The sequence below is a fragment of the Micromys minutus genome (genome assembly GCF_963924665.1).
Source record: "Micromys minutus genome assembly, chromosome: 6".
Lineage (NCBI taxonomy): Eukaryota > Metazoa > Chordata > Mammalia > Rodentia > Muridae > Micromys > Micromys minutus.
Window position 1 is genome coordinate 1,341,899 of NC_137975.1, and position 21,029 is coordinate 1,362,927.

General features: G+C 39.6%; 1 protein-coding gene across 1 annotated transcript in view; it reads right to left on the minus strand.

Annotated features, from left to right (window-relative positions):
* Nucleotides 1-20,574, minus strand: part of PLA2G4A (phospholipase A2 group IVA) — a 143,802-nt gene extending 123,228 nt beyond the window's left edge. Inside the window, exon 1 of the mRNA XM_080917585.1 lies at nt 20,495-20,574. The gene's annotated coding sequence lies outside the window, so the exon portion shown is untranslated. The remainder of the gene's footprint in view (nt 1-20,494) is intronic.
* Between the last annotated feature and the right edge of the window lie 455 nt (nt 20,575-21,029).

A 21,029-nucleotide genomic window follows, 5' to 3' on the forward strand; every position in this document is an offset into this window, starting at 1 on the left:
CTCAGGCATTACGGAATTTCTGTTCGTGAAGGGTGTGAATGATGCTTCTCCTTTTTAAACAAAAGCTAACCAAAGCTTTCTATCAACCACAAGCAGAGAAAAAAATGAGCAATGGGTATTTAAACCGTAAATGTGCCAGGCATGGTGACACACGCCTTTAATCTCAGCACTCAGGAGGCAGAGGCAGGTAGATCTTTGAGTTAGAGGCTAGCCTGGTCTATAAAATGGGTTGCAAGTAAGCCAAGGTTACATAATGAAACCCTGTCTCAAAACAAACAAATAAAAAGGTAGTTTAAAAGGCATGTATAAGAAATGTCCCCCAAGCTACATTACTTTAGCAAAGAAAGCCTGAGAGCTTCCTTGTTCACTAGGAGATGGAAATGTACCTTCCCAAACTCAGAGACATGGGTTATCAACTAGGTGGGTTTCTCAGCCCAGGGACATAACTACAGAGCCTCCACAGCACTTCAGGACAAGGCGCCTGGTGCCTGGAACCCATGCTCTTCCTTCAGAGCTGATTTTTTTTCCTCCCTGCTTTCTCTTTTAGGTCTCTAATGCTTCTTCCTAATCACTCACATGTGCCTTCCTAAAGCTTGCTCTAAACCCACAGCCACATACAGAATGCATAGGACTTCAGAGAAGCACACACTAGGAAGATACACGGGAACGGGGCAGGAGAATATTAGGGAAGGACTCAGTGTTAAAGACTTCCAGTCAGCTGTGGCTCTGTCTGGAGCTGTCTGTCACCATTCAGTGCTTTGTATAAACACTTGGTGAGGAAGCACTCTTGCTCTATCGACTAGCTCGGTCCCTTGTATTTCTACAAGATAGCTCAGAACAAGCTGTGGACCTTATTACACAGTGGTGGCCCTACCTCCGAACAGCATGAGGAGAGTTCCTTCCCCATGTCCTCTACTTGGACCAGAAGCAATAATTTAATTACTCTTGATAAAAGGACAAATAAGCAAATGAGGATGTTTCATAGCATAGTGAAGAAAATAGCCCAGAATATATATGAAGCACTGAGAATTAATGTAAGGGGATTCTCTATTCACAGACCCTAGAACAATAAACTACTAACTATCTAAGTAGTTGCTTACTTCAGTACTAATTTTTTCCTCAATATTAAACTTTATTTTTGCAATAGATAGGTGATCAGTCAAATTGATTTCACTTGCTGTGTCCTTAAATATTTTGAACTTTTTTATTCTTCTCAATTTATTCTTCTCTCATATAATAAATACATCCTGACCAGTTTCTCCTCCGTCTACTCCATCTCCCACAGTTCCCTCCTCCGACTCCCCTCTACCTCCAATCCATTCCTCTGTCTCCCTTAAGAAAAGAGCAAGCCTCCCAGAGATATCAATGGAACATATAACAAGATACAATCAGATTAAATACACACATGTTAATCATTCCCCCAACTACTTTGTTAAATAATGCACATATACTACCTCATTTATGTTTCTTAACAACGTAATAATTATTATCCACAATTTTGAGATTAAAACAAAATGGGTTTAGAAGGCTGAGTGACTGGACAAACTGGCAGCTCAAACTCAGGCAAACTCTGCATCCGTGCTGTCTAAAATATCCCTTCCAAGTAGGATGAAACATCAACAAGTCTAAGCCAGCCCTAGAAGACTGACCTGCTTGGTAGCAATTCTTTCTTTCTATATCATTCTGCCATGGCAAGTGAGACTGTAAAGGGCAAGCAAGATAGGTCAGTGGGAAGGGCACTTGCTGCCCAGCCTGACAACGTGGGCTTAATCACCTGGACCTAATGTTACAAGGAAGAAAACCAACTGTCCTAAGCTGTACTCTAACCTAAATGCATGCAAGCATACACACACACACACACACACACAGAGAGAGAGAGAGAGAGAGAGAGAGAGAGAGAGAGAGAGAGAGAGAGAGAGAGAGACAGAGACAGAGAGACAGAGAGACAGACAGAGGCAGAGACAAGGAGACAGAGGAAAAGACAGCGGGACAGAGACAGAGGGAAAGAGTGAGCACACACAGCTGTTGAACACACGCAATATGTACATATACACATATGCTCATAAAATAAACAATTTTTAAATGACACAATATCCAGAAACATTTGGAAATCGCACCAGAGGATATGAGTTATTGAAAGCCTTTGCAACAAGAGAAAAATGTCATGTCTTACCTAAGAAAGAAAGAAAGGAAGGAAGGAAGGAAGGAAGGAAGGAAGGAAGGAAGGAAGGAAGGAAAGAAGGAAGGAAGGAAAAGGGAGGGAGGGAGGAAGGAATACTGCAGATCTTTGACATTCTCCTACAGTTCTAGAAGTGCGTGTGTCTTCAGCATCCTCCATACAGGTGCCGATCTCCTCACTCAGTTCCCACTGGCCTCTTCCCTCTTCCCAAATGCCCCATCTGTCTGTGTGTGTGTTCAGATTTTCTGTTAGAAGGACATCTGGCTGGCTGGATTATAGTCTATCTGACTGATCTTCTTTAAATCTAATCATCCCTTTAAAGCACAGTCCAATATCATAGGCATAGCAATCCAGAATCCAGCAATGAGAAATGGATTGTGAATGCCGAAGTGTTAATTGCTGAGCTAGGCACACAATGAATGGGAGAAGCCTGGCTGTTTTCTGTCCGAACTGAGCCAGAGTTTTGGTTAGAAGGCAGCACTCACCATTTCCCTGGGGCAGCCACCCCACCTGACCATGCAGCAAGCTCCTCTGCACACCCCTTGGGTTCCACACCGATGAACACTATTCCGTGCTTCCCTGTGTATTTCCCTACAGCGCCTGGTCACTAGGAAGCACTCACTCAGGGAAGCCTGTGCACTTCAGAGTAAGCAAACTGGCCAGCCCAGTTCCCCAGGGAACTTTAAACAAAGCAAATGTCCTCCTCCTTCCCCAGACAATCTTCTCCTGTTCTTTCCTTGACGTTCATGTTGGCTGTTACTTTCCATCTTCCCGCCCAATCAAGTGACCATTCTGGCCATATTTTAGCATCGTAAAATTTCGAAGTTAGAAGTATTCTTATCATGGCAGCCTCAGTGTGGGCAACGAGTTGATAAAAAGCAGCCTAAGGGACAGACAAGCCCAGCCAAGTTAGCCTAGCTAGGGGACAGCAGCACACTCATTACACATTAATGATTTTAAAAATTAATCAAAATCACAATACAACACAGATACGCACTTGAGCTTGGCCAGTAGATTCAGTGACCATGTGACTAGTTTGGTGGTGTACAGTAGCCTTAATGGATAAACTTGAGAAACAGGAGTAGTTGCCGAGTTTCCCCATGTTACTGAAGAAAGATGACTTCATGCTTTGCTTCACCTCCTATACTTTTCTACATCTGAATCAAAGATACAAGCTGGTTGCTTACAAATGTTACACAGATCGTTTCGATTAAAGACCCGTTTGATAAACAAACAAGTACTGGAATAACCTTACAGTGATGGCTGAAAAACACTCCACACTCACCTGTAGAAAATACAAAGTGAGGATGTTCTGACTTCCCCCTTTATAGAAACTGAGAAAGTGATTCGGTCATCGTAAGCCCTTGGAAACATACCTATCGATGTGGAACGAAGTGCCAAGACGCCGCGTGTGCTGTGAACCCAAGGCTGTGTGTTCTCTGAAGACTGCAAGTTGCAAATATGTCCCTTTGGGTGTCTTTGTGATTCGCAGCATGACCTAGTGGGCCTTTGTTTATTTGTTTGTTTATTTGTTTTCTACCTGTGGTTTACTAAAGCTTGCCCTGCAGGGAAAACCCCATATTTTCTCTTAAACCAAATCCAGGCAAAGCCTTCTGGAAATCTATCTGATGAGAAAAACTGTCTCCTGGGAGCCATTTTCATTCTAAATATTCTCCTGCCTTTGGCTTTTCGTTAAGCATGGATCAGCAACCATTTTAAAAAGTTGGGATACTGATCTTGTTTGTGCTTTAAAATGTGATGTTAACAAGATCTTTAAGTGGAACAACTGAACTAAAAACTGTAAGGGGAGTGTGCAAACTTGGGGGAGCATGTCACACAGCTGTCGAGGCATCATGATGAAGTTTAACCATTAGACGTGAGAAAACAAATTTGAGGGACCAGGATTGTGTAACATGGAGAAGAGATTCAAGGGCACAATTTACTTCTCAGATGTAAGAAATCTTAAAAATCTGTTTCTAGAGCTGGAGGGATGGCTCAGAGATTAAGAGCACTGACTGTTCTTCTTCGAGAGGTCCTGAGTTCAATCCCCAGCAACCACGTGGTGGCTCACAACCATCTGTAATGGGATGTGATGCCCTCTTCTGGCATGTCTGAAAACTACTATAATGTACTTGCATATATTAAATAAACAAATAAATAAAATATTTTTTTAAAGAAAGAGGCATTTCTTTTTTAAAAATACAAATTTGTTTTCAGATACTATGAATGAAAATTTCCTTTTGAAACAAGAAACAAGCCCACCACCTGGACCAGCAGAAATCCGGGGGCACAGGCCTGATGATGAGTCTGTACCGTGAGTAACCAGAACAGAGAGGTATAGGCGGGGCTCTCGGGGAAGGTTCCCCTCCTGCCCACAGTAAGGGCCAGGCCTCTATCAGAGGAACTCAGGATCTACTGGGAAAGGCCATACTCACGGACTAAACGCACAAGCTCTTTTCCACCTAGAACAGCAGAGATCCGGGGACACAGGCCGGGTGAGATGGCGCCTTGACTAACCAGAGCACAGAGAGTACTTGTGGAAAAGGTTCTTTTCCAGCCCACAGTAAGGCCCAGGCCTTTGTCAGAGGGAACTAGGGTCTGCCCAGGAAAGGCAGTGCTTGAAGACCAGTTCCATAGGCCCTCTTACACCTGGACAGAGGGGAGCTTGGCACATAGGCCCAGGGAGAGCACACCAGGAGTTCTCAAAGAGCAGAGAGTACTGTACTCTCTGGCAAAAGGATCAAAAAGAGCCAGGTCCCCACCAGTAGTACTCAGGACCTGTGGGCAAAGAGCTGAGCTCCCAGAATAGCCTCACAAGAACTCCCACACCTGAGCCCACAAAGACAACAGAGTCACTGCCACCAGAACTCACTGCTTGCCCATAAAAAGTCAAACACTCAGTAGCAATTTTCTTCCTGGGTGCATGGGCCCTCAGATCCACAAAAGAGACAGGTTCCAGTCACCAACAACAAAACCACGTATAATCACAGATAATAAGATGGCAATAGGAAAGGAAAGAACTTACAAAATGTACATGAAGACAATATCAGAACACAGCTCTCCCACCATAGCAAGCGGAGAATTGTCAAACATTCCAGAAAAAGAAGACTCGAACTTAAAATCATACTTGATGATGATGATGGAGATATGTGAGTACCATGTGAATAACTCCCTTAAACAATTAACAAATAGAAACTCTTAAAGAGGAAACAAAAAATCACTCTAAGAACTACGGGAAAACACAACCAAACAGATGAGGGAATTGAAAATAAAAATAGAAACAATAAAGAAAACACAAAAAGAATCAACCCTGGAGACTGAAACTTAAAAAAAGAAATGCAGACATCACCAACAGACTACAAGAGATGGAAGAGAGAATCTCAGGGGCCAAAGACAACGTAAAAAACATAGACAAAACAGTCAGAGAAGATGTAAGAACCAAAAAGCAATTAACCCAAAATGTACAAGAGATCCAGGACACAATGAGAAGACCAAACTAAGGATAATAGGAATAGAAGAGGGCAAGGAAGATCAACTAAAAGGAACAGTAAATATCTTCAACAAAATCATAGAAGAAAACTTCCCTACCCTTAAGACTGAGATGACCATGAGCTTAAAAGAAGCCTATAGAACTCCAAATTTATTGGACCAGAAAAGAAACTCTTCCCAACACATAATAGTCAAAACAACAAGTATTCAAAACAAAGAAAGTATACTAAAAGCAGTAAAGGAAAAAAGACATGTAACATATAAAGGTAGACCAAAAATTACATCCGACTTCTTAATAGAGACTATGAAAGCTAGAAGATCCTGGATAGACATCATACAGACCCTAAGAGAACACAAATGTCAGCCCAAGCTGCTATACCAGCAAAACTCTCAATTACCATAGATGGAAAGACTAAGATATTCCAGGACAAAACTAGATTTAAACAATATCTGAACACAAAAAATAATAACCTAACCCTACAAAGAATAATAGATGGAAAACCCAATACAAGGATGGAAACTACATCCTAGAAAATGCAAGAAAATAATTAAGCAAGAAAACCAAAAGAAGAAAGATACATAGACATAATTCTACCTATAACAGCAAAAATAGTAGGAAACAATAATCACTACTTCTTAATATCTGTTAACATAAATGGACTCAGTTCCTCAATAAAGAGACATAGACTATTGGATTGGATACATAAAAAGAATCCAGAATTTTGCTGCATACAGGAAACTTATCTCAGAGAAAAAGACAAACAATATCTCAGAGTAAAAGGCTGGGAAAAAAACCTTCCATGCAAATGGCCCCAAGAAACAAACTGGAGTAGCCATTCTAATATCAAATAATGATAATATTCAATCAAAAGATATAAGAAAAGATAAGGCAGGACACTTTTTACTCATTACAGAAAAAAATTTATCAGGATAAATTGTCAATCCTTAACATATATGCTCTAAATGCAAGAGCACCCATATTTATAAAAGAAACCCTACTAAAGCTCAAAACAAACATTGCACCACACACAATAATAGTGGGATACTTCAACACCCCACTCTCATCAATGGACAGATCATGGAAGCAGAAACTGAACAAGGACTCAGTGAAACTCACAAAGGTTATGAACCAGTTAGAAGTAACAGACATCTATAGAACATTTCATCCTAAAACAAAAGAATATACCTTCCTCTCAGCACCTCATAGCATCTTTTCCAAAACTGACCATATAGTCAGTCACAAAACAAGCCTCAATAAATATAAGAAGATTGAAATACTCCTATGCATCCTATAAGATCACCATGGACACAGGCTGGTCTTTAATAACAACAAAGACAACAAAAAGCCCACATGTACATGGAAGCTGAACAATGCTCTACTCAACGATTTCATGGGCAAAGAAGAAATAAAGAAAGAAATTAAGGATTTTCTAGAATTTAATGAAAATGAAAGCACAACATACCCAAACCTATGGAATGCAATGAAAGCAGTACTAAGAGAAAAACTTATAGCTCTGAGTGCTTCCAAAAAGAAACTGGAGAGAGCATACACTAGCAACTTGACAGGACAGTTGAAAGGTCTAGAACAAAAAGATGCAGACACACCCAAGAGGAGTAGATGGCAAGAAATAATCAAAATCGGAGCAGAAATTAATCAAGTAGAAACAAAAAGAACCATTCAAAGAATCAACGAAACCAAAAGCTGGTTCTTTGAGAAAATTAACAAGATTGATAAACCCTTAGCCAGACTAACTAGAGGGTGAAGAAAGATTATCCAAACTAACAAAATCAGAAGGAAAGTGGAGACATAGCAACTGAAAGTGAGGAAATTCAAGAAATCATCAGATCCTACTACAAAAGCTTATATTCAACAAAACTGAAAAATCTGGAGGAAATGGAAAAATTTCTAGACAGATACCAGATACCCAATTTAAATCAGGACCAGATAAACCATCTAAATAATCCAATAAAACTTAAAGAAATAGAAGCAGTCATCAAAAGACTCTCCAAAAAAAGAAAAAGAAAGAAAGAAAGAAAGAAAGAAAGAAAGAAAGAAAGAAAGAAAGAAAGAAAGAAAAGAAAAAAAGAAAAGAAAAAAAAAAAGCCCAGGACCAGATGTGTTCAGTGCAGAATGCTATCAGATATGTATTGACAACCTACAACCAATACTCTCCAAACTTTTTCACAAAATAGAGTCAGATGGAACACTACACAGAAGCCACAATAAACCTCATTCCTAAACCACACAAAGACCCTACAAAAAATGAGAACTTCAGACCAATCTCGCTTATGACCATTGATGCAAAAATACTTAATAAAATTCATGCAAACCAAAACTAAGAACTCATCAAAATGATCATTCACCATGATCAAGGCTTTATCTGGGATGCATGGATGGTTTAATATACAGAAATCCATCAACATAATCCACCATGTAAACAAGCTCAAAAAAAAAAAAGAAAACACATATTCATCTCACTAGATGCTGAGAAAGCATTTGACAAAATTCAACACACCTTCATGTTAAAAGTCTTGGCAAGAGCAGGAATTCAAAGCCCATACCTAAAAATAATATACAGCAAACCAATAGCCAATATCAAACTAAAAGGTGAGAAACCTGAAGCAATCCTACTAAAATCAGGGACTAGACAAGGCTGCCCACTCTCCCCCTACCTATTCAACATAGTACTGGAAGTCCTGGCCAGAGAAATTAGACAGCAAAAGAAAATCAAAGGGATACAAATCAAAAAAGAAGAATTAAAAATATCATTATTTGCAGATGACATAATAGTATACCCCAAAAATTCCACCAGAAAACTTTTATAGCTTATAAACAACTTCAGCAAAGTGGCAGGATATAAAAGTCAAACAAATCAGTACCTTCCTCTACTCAAATAATAAACATGCTGAGAAAGAAATTAGGGAAAAGATACCCTTCACAATAGTCACAAACAATATGAAATACCTTGGTTTGACCCTAACTAAGCAAGTGAAAAATCTGTATGACAAGAACTTCAAATCTCTGAAGAAGGAAATTGGAGAAGATATCAGAAGATGGAAAGATCTCCCATGCTCATAGATCAAAAGGATCAACATTGCAAAAATGGCCATCTTACCAAAAGCAATCTACAGATTAAACGCAATCCCCATCATAATTCCAACCCAATTCTTCATAGAGTTGGAAAGAGCAATTTGCAAATTCATCTGGAATAACAAAAAACCTAGAATATTGAAATCTATTCTCAACAACAAGAAAACTTCTGCGGGATTCACCATCCCTGACCTCAAGCTATATTACAAGGCAATTGTGTTTAAAACTACATGGTACTGGTACAGAGATAGGCAGATAGATCAATGGAAAAGAATAGAAGAGCCAGAAATGAACTCTCACACATATAGTCACTTGATTGTTGACAAAGGAGCTAAAAACATTCAGTGGAAAAAGGACAGCCTCTTCAACAAATGGTGTTGGCTCAACTGGCAGTCAGCATGCAGAAGAATGAAAATAGACCCTTTCTTATCTCCTTGCACAAAGCTCAAGTTCAAGTGGATCAAAGATCTCCACATTAAACCAGGAACACTGAAACTATTAGAAGAGAAAGTGGGGAAACCTAAGAACACATAGGCACAGGGGAAAATTTCCTGAACAGAGCACCAATGGCTTGTGCTCTAAGATCAAGGATCAAGAAATGGGACTTAATGAGATTGCAAAGTTTCTGTAAGGCTAAGGATACTGTCAAGAAAACAAAATGGCAGCCAACAGATTGGGAAAAAATCTTTACAACCCCATATCTAATAGAGGTCTAATATCCAATATATGCAAAAAAAAAAAAAAAAAAAAAAAAAAAAAAAAAAAAAAAAAAAAAACCTCAAGAAGGTAGAGTCCAGAGAATCAAACAATTCTATTAAAAATGGGGTACAGAGCTAAACAAAGAATTCTCAACTGAGAAATATGGAATGGCTGAGAAGCATCTAAGGAAATGCTCAACATCCCTAGTCATCATGGAAATGCAAATCAAAACAACCCTGAGATTCTACCTCACACCAGTGAGAAAGGCTAAGATCAAAAACTCAGGTGACAGCAGATGCTGGCACGAATTTGGAGGAAGAGGAATGCTCCTCCACTGTTGGTGGGGTTTTAAGCTGGTACAACTACTCTAGAAATTAGTCTGGCATTTACTTAGAAAGTTGGACATAGTCCTACCTGAAGACCCAGTTATTCTACTTCTGAGCATATACCCAGAGACGCTCTAACATTCAATAAGGTCACATGTCCCATCATGTTCATAGCACCCCTATTTATAATAGCCAGAATCTGGAAAGGACCGAGATGTCCTTCAGTAGTTGAATGGATACAAAAAATGTGGTATATTTACACAATGAAGTACTATTCAGCTACTATAAATAATGACTTTATAAAATTGCTAGGAAAATGAATGTATCTAGAGAATATTATCCTGAGTGAGGTGGCCCAGTCACAAAAAAACAGACATAATATGCAGTCACTGATAATTGGATACTAGCCCCAGAAACCTCTGAATACTCGAGAAACAACTCACAGACCATATAAAGCTCAAAAAAAATAAATAAATAAAGGCTAAAAAGTGGAAGCCTCAATCCTTCATCAAAAACAAAAAAAAAAAAAAAGACAACAACAACAAATGTATAGAACCCACTCAGAGTGGGGTACACCTGGACCTGAAACCATTAATAACTCAAGATCTAAGAAGATAACCTTGTGGCAATTTTTGGTATCTAAAAATATTATGTTTAATCTATACACACCAAAAAAAACTTTGACTATTTCCATGATATGTTTTGTTTTATATATACTTTATGCTTATGGTAACTAGTAAGATTTTAATGCATACTATCAAACTTTAAAAAATCAAGTACTGACAAAAATATATTTATATATTTTTATGCCAAATGCTTTGAAAAAATTTGTACATGTATCACTTTTTTTAGGATGATGGTGTCTGTAAAAGTAACGTTTGTACCTGAGGGAAGTATTATCAGTGTTTGTGGCAGTCTAGTGAAGGTTAGAAAGGAACTCCTCAATACAACCCGAGGTTAAATCCATTTAATAAAGTCACCAGATTATAAAGGAAAACCACCACAATGTGATACAGTACTGTGGCAGAAATGACAGAAAATGCACTCTCTCTGTGCCATTGTCCTTTGCTGGCCCTGTATGCTCTTGTACTGCACCTTGAATAATATACAAAGATAGATTGAATGTGAGGATTTAAAACTCTCATTCCCTCAAAATATCAGTTGTATATTTCCGTTACCTTTGTGCCTGAGTAAAAAGCTGTACCAAAGGTCTTAATCAACCCTGTGGGGTCTCAGTTAAGCTTCTAGCGATCCTTTCTTTAAGTATAAAATTAAGAAAACTAATGTCTGACAGTCTCCTTGGTTTTACAGATTAGGAAGTTGACTGGCTGTTAACCATAACCTAAGGAACATGGTCAGAATCAGGTGGGAAGTATATGATGGCTTTCCATTTCATGACTATCAAGAAGGCAGAAGGGAAGGAGGGAGAGAGGAAGGAAGGGAAAGCAATGGCTTCCTAAGCATGGGACAGTGTAGCTATTCCCAGTAAGCCCAGAGACAATCTCACAGCGTCTGACCAGAGTGTCCACTCCACTTACACGCTGGATAGCTTGAACCCCTCACATTACGGTTCTATTTAGTTCAGAGTAAGGCTCTTTTATGTACAGAGAATTTATGAAAATGGCCGATGGACTTTTCAAACTGTGATTTATTTTTTTAGCTTTGAAGAAATGTGTGAGCCAATATTTCAGTAATATTATTTTTGTCATGGGTAGGAAGAACCCATCACATTGCTTATGGTAGCCAGCTGTTCCCTAAGACTCTGGTGCTTGAAAAAGAAACAAAAGAAGTGGATTTCAGATTTAAAAAAAAAAAAAGTCAGGTTGAAGAAAGCACAGCCCAATAGTAGGGCTCTGAGATTCTCTCTTTGATTATTGTTTTATCACTAATTGTCTCAGTTTGGACTTGCTTTTGCTTTGGGTGGTACTAGGGATAGACCCTAGAGCTCCACACATGCCAGCCAAGGACTGTTCTGCTAAGTCCCGACCCTGTACTGTAGAATTCCATTGGTGTAATAAAGTTCTAGACTATCTTATCAGGTACATCAACACTCTGAGATCTGGGTGTTATGACACACACCTATCACCCCAGCAGAAGGAAGTTGAGGCTCCAGAGTGGTTTATATACTGAGTTCCAGCCCAAAATGCCTGTCTTGAGATAATAAGGTACTTTGAATTTTTTCTCTGAAACTGAAGTGATAGACAAGAGGCAGCCTCTATACTTCAAGTGGGGTCAAAGTACATCACTAGGGAACCAGCAGGAGCCAGGGAGGAGGCAAACAGAACTCAAAACTCAAATCAATTTCAGCAGCCAGCCTACCAACTGGTACATGAGAAAAACAAATTCCAGAACATGTTGGCTCTTGGAAATGGTCAAAAGTCATTGAGACTCAATGAAGTGTAGAAGCAGGCCTAACATAGACAGGGAGAAGTATGGAATCCAACAGGGATATGAGAAGAACAAAGGCTCCATTCCTGCCTACTGGAAACCAAGCCAACGTGTGACACACCCTGCCTGTTACTAACTAACCTGCATTAATCAACCTGAATACTAAACGGTCCTGGGTTTCTATGTGCTTTTATTTGATGTTTAAGATCTGGTATTGTTTGGTGGTTTGTTTTATTGAATACACTTTTATTTTCAGTTTTTTCTTCTTTCCTTCCTTCCTTATTTCCTTTTTTTGCTTCTCTCTTCTTTATCATTTCCTTTCTTCTTTCCTACCTTCTCCTTCTCAAAAGAACGAAAGAAAGAAACAAACAAACAAACGGAAAAAAGAAAAAGCAAAACAGAAGACACACTCTCTCTAAAATCAACTGCTACAGAGACATCACCCAACTGAGCCATGGTTGTATTTTAGATTCCCAGACTCAGAACATGAAGAGGCATCTCCACTCATGGAACTAACTTGACTTCCTTCTCAACCTCCAGGATCTCACCCACCTATGTTCACTTGGAACTGTCCTACATGTGACAAACTCACTGAAGAGGCAACCTTTCATCCCCTTGATAGACCTCGTACACATGTCTCCGAATGGGAGGTTCTTACCTCCTCACTCCCACAAGAACTCTACTCTGATGACAAAGATTTTCTTTCCTGAGTCATCAAACACTTGCTTCAATCCGATTATCTCATTGGCAAATGTACTATAGTGTCTACCAGTTCCGGATCCTTCCAAAAAGGATTCTTTCCTTCTGTATTCAGATCTGCCCTGCCCTCTGTTCCAGTTCCACTTTCTCCTACAGTCTGTTTTCACCACCACACTCCAAGGGAAGATCAGGAGCAACTTCCACCTTCTTTAACATAGATGCCAATTCTCCACCATTATCCTACCTAACCATGGTTTTCTCTGGAACCACAGTTCTGCCTAAGCTCTCATATGACCCTAAATCTCTGTTTTCTCATCTGCTTTTATGGTTGCTTCTATTCACGTTCCTTTACAAATGCTGCTCTCTGACAGGAGCCCGTGTGAGCCACAATATCCTCATTCTGTGCACTGCAAACATTTCGCCTCTCATCTTCTGGAGTTGCCCATTTCATCATTTTGTCTTTGACCAAAGAGAGGCATCGCCAGAGACAATGCAAAGGGGGGAGGAAGTTCTGTCTAAATATCATAAATGTTTACTTGTTTGAAATTTAAATCCCTGGTTGTTGCTAACTCAGGAAATAAATACAAGTAACAGATCATAACTGTTTAACACCTTTAAATTAGCCCCTTCTATTCTGGGGTTTGCACTTTAGTTTTCATAGTAGGGTCTTGCACGGGTTCAGCGAGTACACTACCCTGAGCTATGTATGTCCCAGCCTTTTGTGTCAGTATTCACTCAGAGTCGGGGCCTCATTAAACCAACCAGGTGAGCCTTGAGCTCACTCTGTGTCCTGGGTAAGCCTTCAATCTGCAACTTACCGACTGGGATTCTAGGCAGGCCTCTCACACCCTTGATTTCAAGAAACATATGTACATTGTAATTTTTGCTGCAGCAAATCTTTGTAAAGTGTGTTAGCTGTAACTTCCGAGAATTGAGACTCCGCCAATACTTAGAAGGCATTATTTGGACATGTACATTGTACAGTATAAATAAAACACTCTTTGATGAATTATAAAAATCCCAGCTTTTTATTCTTTAATATGCATTCATAAACGCCGTTGGGATGAAAAGAATTCTGGAAGCTATTTGAGGTTATGGTGGACACAGTTGATGGTTAAAAGGCCATCATAATTACAGATGAAAGAGGCCACATAGAATAATGCATCTAATTTATCTTATTACAAGCTGTGTTTTTTAAATCTGCCATAATTGCTCTAAATTACTTCTGCCAATGTTCTCATAATATTGCATAAAAATCCACAGAATCAATTGCCTTTTTGTTTCTATAAAGAAACATCAGAACCTAAAAATTTAAGCTACTTCATCTTCACCTAGATGACCCCAGACAAGCAGTATCTTCTGAAACTACAGATCCATGAATCCAACAAGAAAATATCTGCCAGTCAGGGGCTAACCAGCAGTTGGCTGCTTACACACTGCACCCAGCCTGCTTATCTTGTCAACGCCATGGGCATGAAATATGGTGCAAATAGGAAGTTGCCAATTCACCGGCTGAAACTCGGAAGCTATTTGCTGACCTAATGTTCCTAGAGGCAGAGCTACACCCAGCATCCAGGCCTTGGCTGTGAATTATGACCATGTCATGCATATGCAGACTGAGAAAAGTTTTATAATTGAAGTTTGTAAGCCTTGAGAAGAAGCATTTACCTTCTTTACTGTAAGCCCCTCGATTGCTAGGGAAAGGAGAGTTCTTGCTCTGTTCTACAAAGGCTGAATGCAAGTGCTTTGCCCTGTCCAACAGAATCAGAGATAGAAAGAGCCTCAAGACTCCAGATGATGTAAGAAACTCCTCTGTTGCTGCCCGAATGTAAATCCTTTGGTAAAATAAGTATTTCTTATCAGGATCGGTCTTTAATATGTCTATTTTGTATTTTGATAAAAAAATGTCACATGCCCTTTTTTTCCCCCTTTAAAGCACTATGTGTCTCTATTAAAATACTAAGTAGTTCAAAAGCCCTGAAATTGCAATCTTTCCAGTCACCCTGCCCTGTGGGTACAGAATCCCATCAATCAGTGATCATGGGGCAAGAGTGACTGAGTCGCTCTGGGACTGGGCTTTGGGACCCTGCACTGTGCTGAGCCTCCCCTTCCAGTTTTCCTGTTAACCTCAGCTGGAGGACACTCACAAGTCTGGATAGAGCTGGTGGAGAACAGGGAATCTGAACTGCAGTAAGACAGATCACAAGGCACAGCAGATGGACACAGCTTGGGCAGAGAGCTAGTTCCTTTCCCACAACCTCTCTTTTCATACCTGTAAATGTCAGCAGCAGTGGCTGCTCTGCACATCCACTTATCAACAACATCAACAAAAGCAAGAATAAATGGAATTTTCTGTTCATGCTGTTTGGTTTGGTTTTTTTTTTTTTTTTTTTTTTTTTTTTTGTTTTGTTTTTTGTTTTTGTTTTTTTTGTTTTTTTTTTTTTTTTTTGTTCTAACTTTTTTTTTCTTTAACTTTTTCAGTATTGGGGACAGATTAGTGTACAGCTTAGTGAATACACGACAAGCAAAGGAACTTAATGTACAGCCCAGATATGCCTCAAATTTGCTAACCTCCTGTGTCAGTTTCTCAAGTACCTGGGATTGCCTGCCTCTGCTCCCAGCCTCAGTTAAGAATGACGTGCTTACGTAGCCTCCTTACAAACCATTCACCACTATATAAATAGGAGATAACAATAGAACTTGCTTTTTGCTTCAAATGAATGGAAAATACCTCAGAAACACAAACAAATGAATAAGAAAATAGAAGTTGAGACTTGTGGACTCAGAAGTTTTCTATATTTGTTTAGAATGCCAAAACGACATACTAGGCACGCTTTCTGCTAAGACCTACTCTTAAAATTCCTAAAGTTGCCTGTAGATTCCAAGGCCAACAGAGTAGAAGACTAAACAAACTCTTCACAGCTGCATGTGTTAATGAGAAAGAGAAGAAAAATAAGGCCTGCCAGTCTACTGCCTTTTAATCCCTGCTCACTCAACAGGCGTTTTGTTGAGCTTCTCTAAAGACCTTTGAATTAATTAAGTGATTAAACAGGTAGTGCAGGTTTTCAAAACTGCTTATGGTCAACAATGAATTATTTACATTTCTTTTAGAAGAGAAGGGAACGTACTTAAAGATTGCTATGGGTGGATTAAGAGTCACAGACAAGAAAACACTGAGGTCTATACATCAAGAGCAGCAAAAAGCATGCTGCAGCCCCCACGTGCAACACACACACACACACACACACACACACACACACACACACACACGAGAGGTGATGGTATCAGAAGATCAGAATACCTTCTCTACAGGCTGCCTTCTCTAAATAGAAGCCCCCAGCACCGCAGTCTGTTTCCCAGCTTTGGTTGTCCCATTAGTCAAGAGGTAGAGGATGATGAGTTGGTCAAAGTTGATGACTAACAAATGTGAGCATTCTTTATACAAACTTTCTTATTCCTAACCATCACACAACAGCTCTTGGCCTTTGCCCTACTTTCTCTTAAGCAAGACTAGATGTCTCCAGTGCTGTGAAAGACACTACAGAAATGTTGAGGCATCTTCTCAGAATCCTCTAGCATTTCCTCATTATGAGTCTATGAGAATATGATCTGCTCTCACGTTCCTGTTTATTCTCATCCATTGTGAAGGGAAGTTCCATGAGACACTGAGACGAGCTCCCTAAAAGTTGAGGAAGACTGTTTCTACAGGATTTCTACGTTGAAATTACATCTGTATCATTAAGATGGTTGACATTCTTCAAAAATCTCTGAGGATTCAAAAAGATCTTTGATAGTGTGAACAATAGCTGTTCAGATTTGCTAGGCTGAAAGTTAATACTGAGGGGAAAAAATGTTAAAGTCACATTAAAAGACAAGTCCTTCTAAGTAACCATTCTGAACATCTGCCAAACTTGGTAAAGAAGGAGATAGAATTGTAAATAAAGTAGCACTCTTCCTGTAGCAGCTGTCTGAATGGCTGTACTCTCTGCCTGTTTTGCATGATACCATCCAGTGTTATCTTAGGCAAACTCCAATACTTAAGCCAACTCAAGCTATCAAAAGTGTGTGCCACCACTGCCTGGCCCCAAATTGGGACATTCTTGAGAGATGGGACCTTGCAGGACCAAGGGCTGGATTACAGCTGTCTTTGGAGTTGATTACTAGCTAAGTGAGAAAGAGGATCTATCTCTTAAAAAGAGATTTGGGGTTCAGTGTCTTTTGTAAGTGCCTGAATGAGTAGGAGGCTGTGTGCACAGAAAGTCTCCTGAGAAAGGCGACTTCACACCTCAGAGTCTCCAGTATCTTACAAGATCTCAGATAAAGCTGAGCCGAGGCTTGGCTCTCTTCAGCAGGCTCTCCTTGCATTTTGTGCAGCTGATTAGGAACAGCTGCACTGAGGAGTTGGCAAACAGGGGCCAAGTATTAGAACCCAAGGAATGGGAGTGATGACGAAATTTGAGGAAGATAGGAGGGACTGGGTACAGCAGCCAACATTATTTTAATCAGCACCTCAAGAGACACTGTAAAATCTGATGTGCAGAGGCCTGCTGCTCTGCAGGAAAGCTATGAAGGGGAATCTTCTCCGTTCAGATGGTGTCTCTTAGGGAAAAGGAGAGTTTAGAGCTCAGGCTTCAACTCAGGTGGAGTTTTCCTGGAGGCCATCTGAGGTGGAAGAAAGGAGCTCAGTGGGACACTGCCGCCTTTTGCCTCCTACATTTTCTTTACTTTGAAGTTGCACTTGTTCACCTTTGTGTTTCCCGAATCCTGTGTATGGGATGCTTGTTTTCTATAATAAAGTATTTTTATTTGTGGAAGGAAAAAAAAAAAGAATGAACACACTCTTCCTAAGCAAAATGGCAAAGATTAACTAGTACTCAGTGACATTTTGTTAAATATTTTGAGAATTGTCAGCACGGTGAATTTTATTTTTATTTCTATTTTTGCAGCTAAAGAAATAATAATGTGGAGATTAACTAGGTGGTTTATGATCTCGTTTCTATCTAGAAATGCACATGGAGGGCTGAATCCTACTAAGATATACAAACTAATAGAACGGTTCTAGATTAATATTTACAATCAATCTCAATATTCAATCATTCATGATCAGTCAGTTCCGCATAGGCACAGACTGAAGACAACTCATCATGGTGAGAGCCATAGTCTTTAGCTGATAGACTCAACCTTAGTAGGCTATTATCAATCTTAAAGGGCTGGCATCAACCTTAATAGGCTAGCATTAACCTTAGAGGGCTAGCATCAGCCCTAGAGGGCTAGCATCAGCCTTAGAGGGCTAGTATCAACCTTAGAGGGCTAGCATCAGCCCTAGAGGGCTAAAATCAGCCTTAGAGGGCTAGCATCAGCCCTAGAGGGCTAAAATCAGCCCTAGAGGGATAGCATCATCCTTAGAGAGCTAGAATCAGCCTTAAAGGTCTAATATCAGCCTTAGAGGGCTGGCATCAAACTCAGAGGGCTAGCATCAGCCCTAGAGTGCTAGCATCATCCTTAGAGGGCTAGCATCAGCCCTAGAGGGCTAGCATCACCTCTGTGATATCTAACTTAGAGGAGAGACAATAGTGTTTACTAAAAATATAATAACTATAGAGTCATAATTATAAAAAAGATGTTTTAATAAAATTATAAATCAGGCAAGAATGCCATATATAATCTAACTCCCAAATTTGTGAGTTTATGAGTAGATTATACAGTATATAGGAAAATGTGTAAAAACATAAATTGATGAAAATACATGGATTATTTTTCTATGTGTTAATGCATCCTAGATAATCAGTAAATACTAAAGGACTAAATAAATAGACAGTGGTCTTTTACAAGTAATTATCTCCTTAGAAAAGAATAAATATATATTATTTTGTTCTTTGTAATTTTTCTATTATTTAAAAAGATTTTTGACAATGGGTATGAATTAACTTTGTAATAAAAACTAATATTAAGACGCATGATCAATCTGGGAAACACAATTTCTAATGTTAGGACAAAAATAGAATATATAGATATACTTCAGGATCTAATAAAAAAACTTACATCTATTTTCTCCATTATATTTGTGTTTAAACAAAAACTCATCAAAAGTTGAAAACAATGAAAGGTCTAATATATAATGGAGATTATTGTTGGGGTTGAGTCTAGAATCGAGGTCACTGGCTTTCTAGGAAGTTGTTCTATTTATTTGTGGTAGGAGGGTACTTGAATTCCTGTCAGTGAGCAAGTGCTCATGGAGATTCTAGAGCAGGACAGTGGGGCAGCTCCAACTCAACACGTGGTAGTGCTTGCTGCTTAACTTGATAAGTTATCAGAAAACCCAAAGGTTTCTGAAATGTCCCACTCCTTTGGCAAATGTGTGCATTTCTTTCTGATTTGTATGCACTGGACAAGCATTCGCTCATTGTCCTAGAACTCCGGAGTTCTCAAATGTTTGCAAATGAGTTAGTGATCGAAAAGAAGGAATATATAAAATGGTATTTTAAAACTTACGCTGTTAAAATGAAAGTGTCTCTTCCCATAAAATTATGTTTTCCTTAGAGGAAGTTTTGTAAAGCTTTGAGAAAAGACCATTAAACTTTTCTTTGTGTTTCATAATTATTGCTTAATTGAAACTTAATTCTTTGTGAGCTCAATGAAAAGAGAGACCAGCTTCGCTGGCAAGGTCTCAGTATATCTGGGATATAATTTCAGACTCGATACATTTAGTAATTAAACTCCCTGTGAATCTTTGACTGCAATTTCAAATGTGTTCAACAAACAGAAGCAACACAAAATATACCCCTAATCCCAAATATAACACTAGAATCCACCCCTTTCTGGGTGGAACATCTCTAATGCACTCCACTGGCCTTCAGTGAAAGTAGGTTAAACCATCAGCCACATCAGGAACAATTTTCTTAACCTAATGTTTGAAGTGATGAAGATATATTTAAGGCTGAAATCATTACAAATTGTAAGACACATAAAGAAGTTTACTCATTTCAGAACCAAGTGTCTTCCCCCCCCCATCTTTTGAACCCCAATTCTAAGATGGTATCCACATTCAAAATTCAAGCGTGCAACTCAATAAAGTATTTCCCAAAAAAGTTTTGACGTGCTCTCCTGTCGTAACAAGTCACCCAAAGGCTGAAAGCAGAAACACTTGTCAGCTCACAGTTTTTAGTATTGTCTGTCACATCACACAGCAAGCCATTAAATACCCGGGAATTCTCTGCATAAGTCACTAGTATAAAAATTTAAATGAGTCACCAAACTGCCCCAAACGTGTTCAATGGCAAGCAACGTGCAACTCAAGTCCAGGAGTCAGGAATCACTGGGGACATCACATGGAAAACAAAGGCACGCCAGCTCACTTCTCCATAAAGACTCAATTTCCCAGCACCCCCTGAAGGGAACAACCTATACCTTCATTCTGATCTGCTCTTAGACCCAGGAAACCAAATCCTCATCAGTTAGAAGGAAACTGAAGCCTGCTTTGGGAACCTTCCCCAAAGGCAGAGGAGTGAAGGAAGTGAGTGAGGGTTTTATCACGCGTGCCTGCCTTCCTCCTAGGAAGCTGCCCACGGATAGCTACGGAAAGTGCAAGAGGAAGCAGTCAGGGAGAGTAAATGCATAGCTTACAGTTCCCAGAGTTAAATGAGAATCCGCAGGCTTCTCTGTGCCTTCTAGTCCTGTCTGTCCGGAGCCCTTCACAGTTCCGACTTCAAGAAAGTCTTCTCCCCCTGGTAGGAGGGGCTAAGAAGTGGGCTGGGCTCTGTGGATGTTAAGGTGGAATTCAAGGGAGGGCTAGAGCTCCTCTGGTGAAGACTAATGGTCTACACCTACATGTTTAATTTTCAGAAACAGGCCTTTGGAGTCAGAAAATATGCTTTAAAAAACATGTGATCTAACTGGTCCTAGGAGCATGCAACTGCGTGTGTGTGTGTGTGTGTGTGTGTGTGTGTGTGTGTGTGTGTGTGTGTTACTGCTGCTTGCTCTTAAGCAGCCACTACTTCCTCTTTTCCCCAAAAGAGAAAAACTTCAGCAAAGTTAAAAAGATATTAAATTATGCTGAGCACTTTTGGTGTGTTTAAAAAGCAAAGTTTTAAGCAAACCTCCAAATACAAAATGTATATACGTTGTACAGCTGAACAATGTTGAATCACATTAAAAAGCA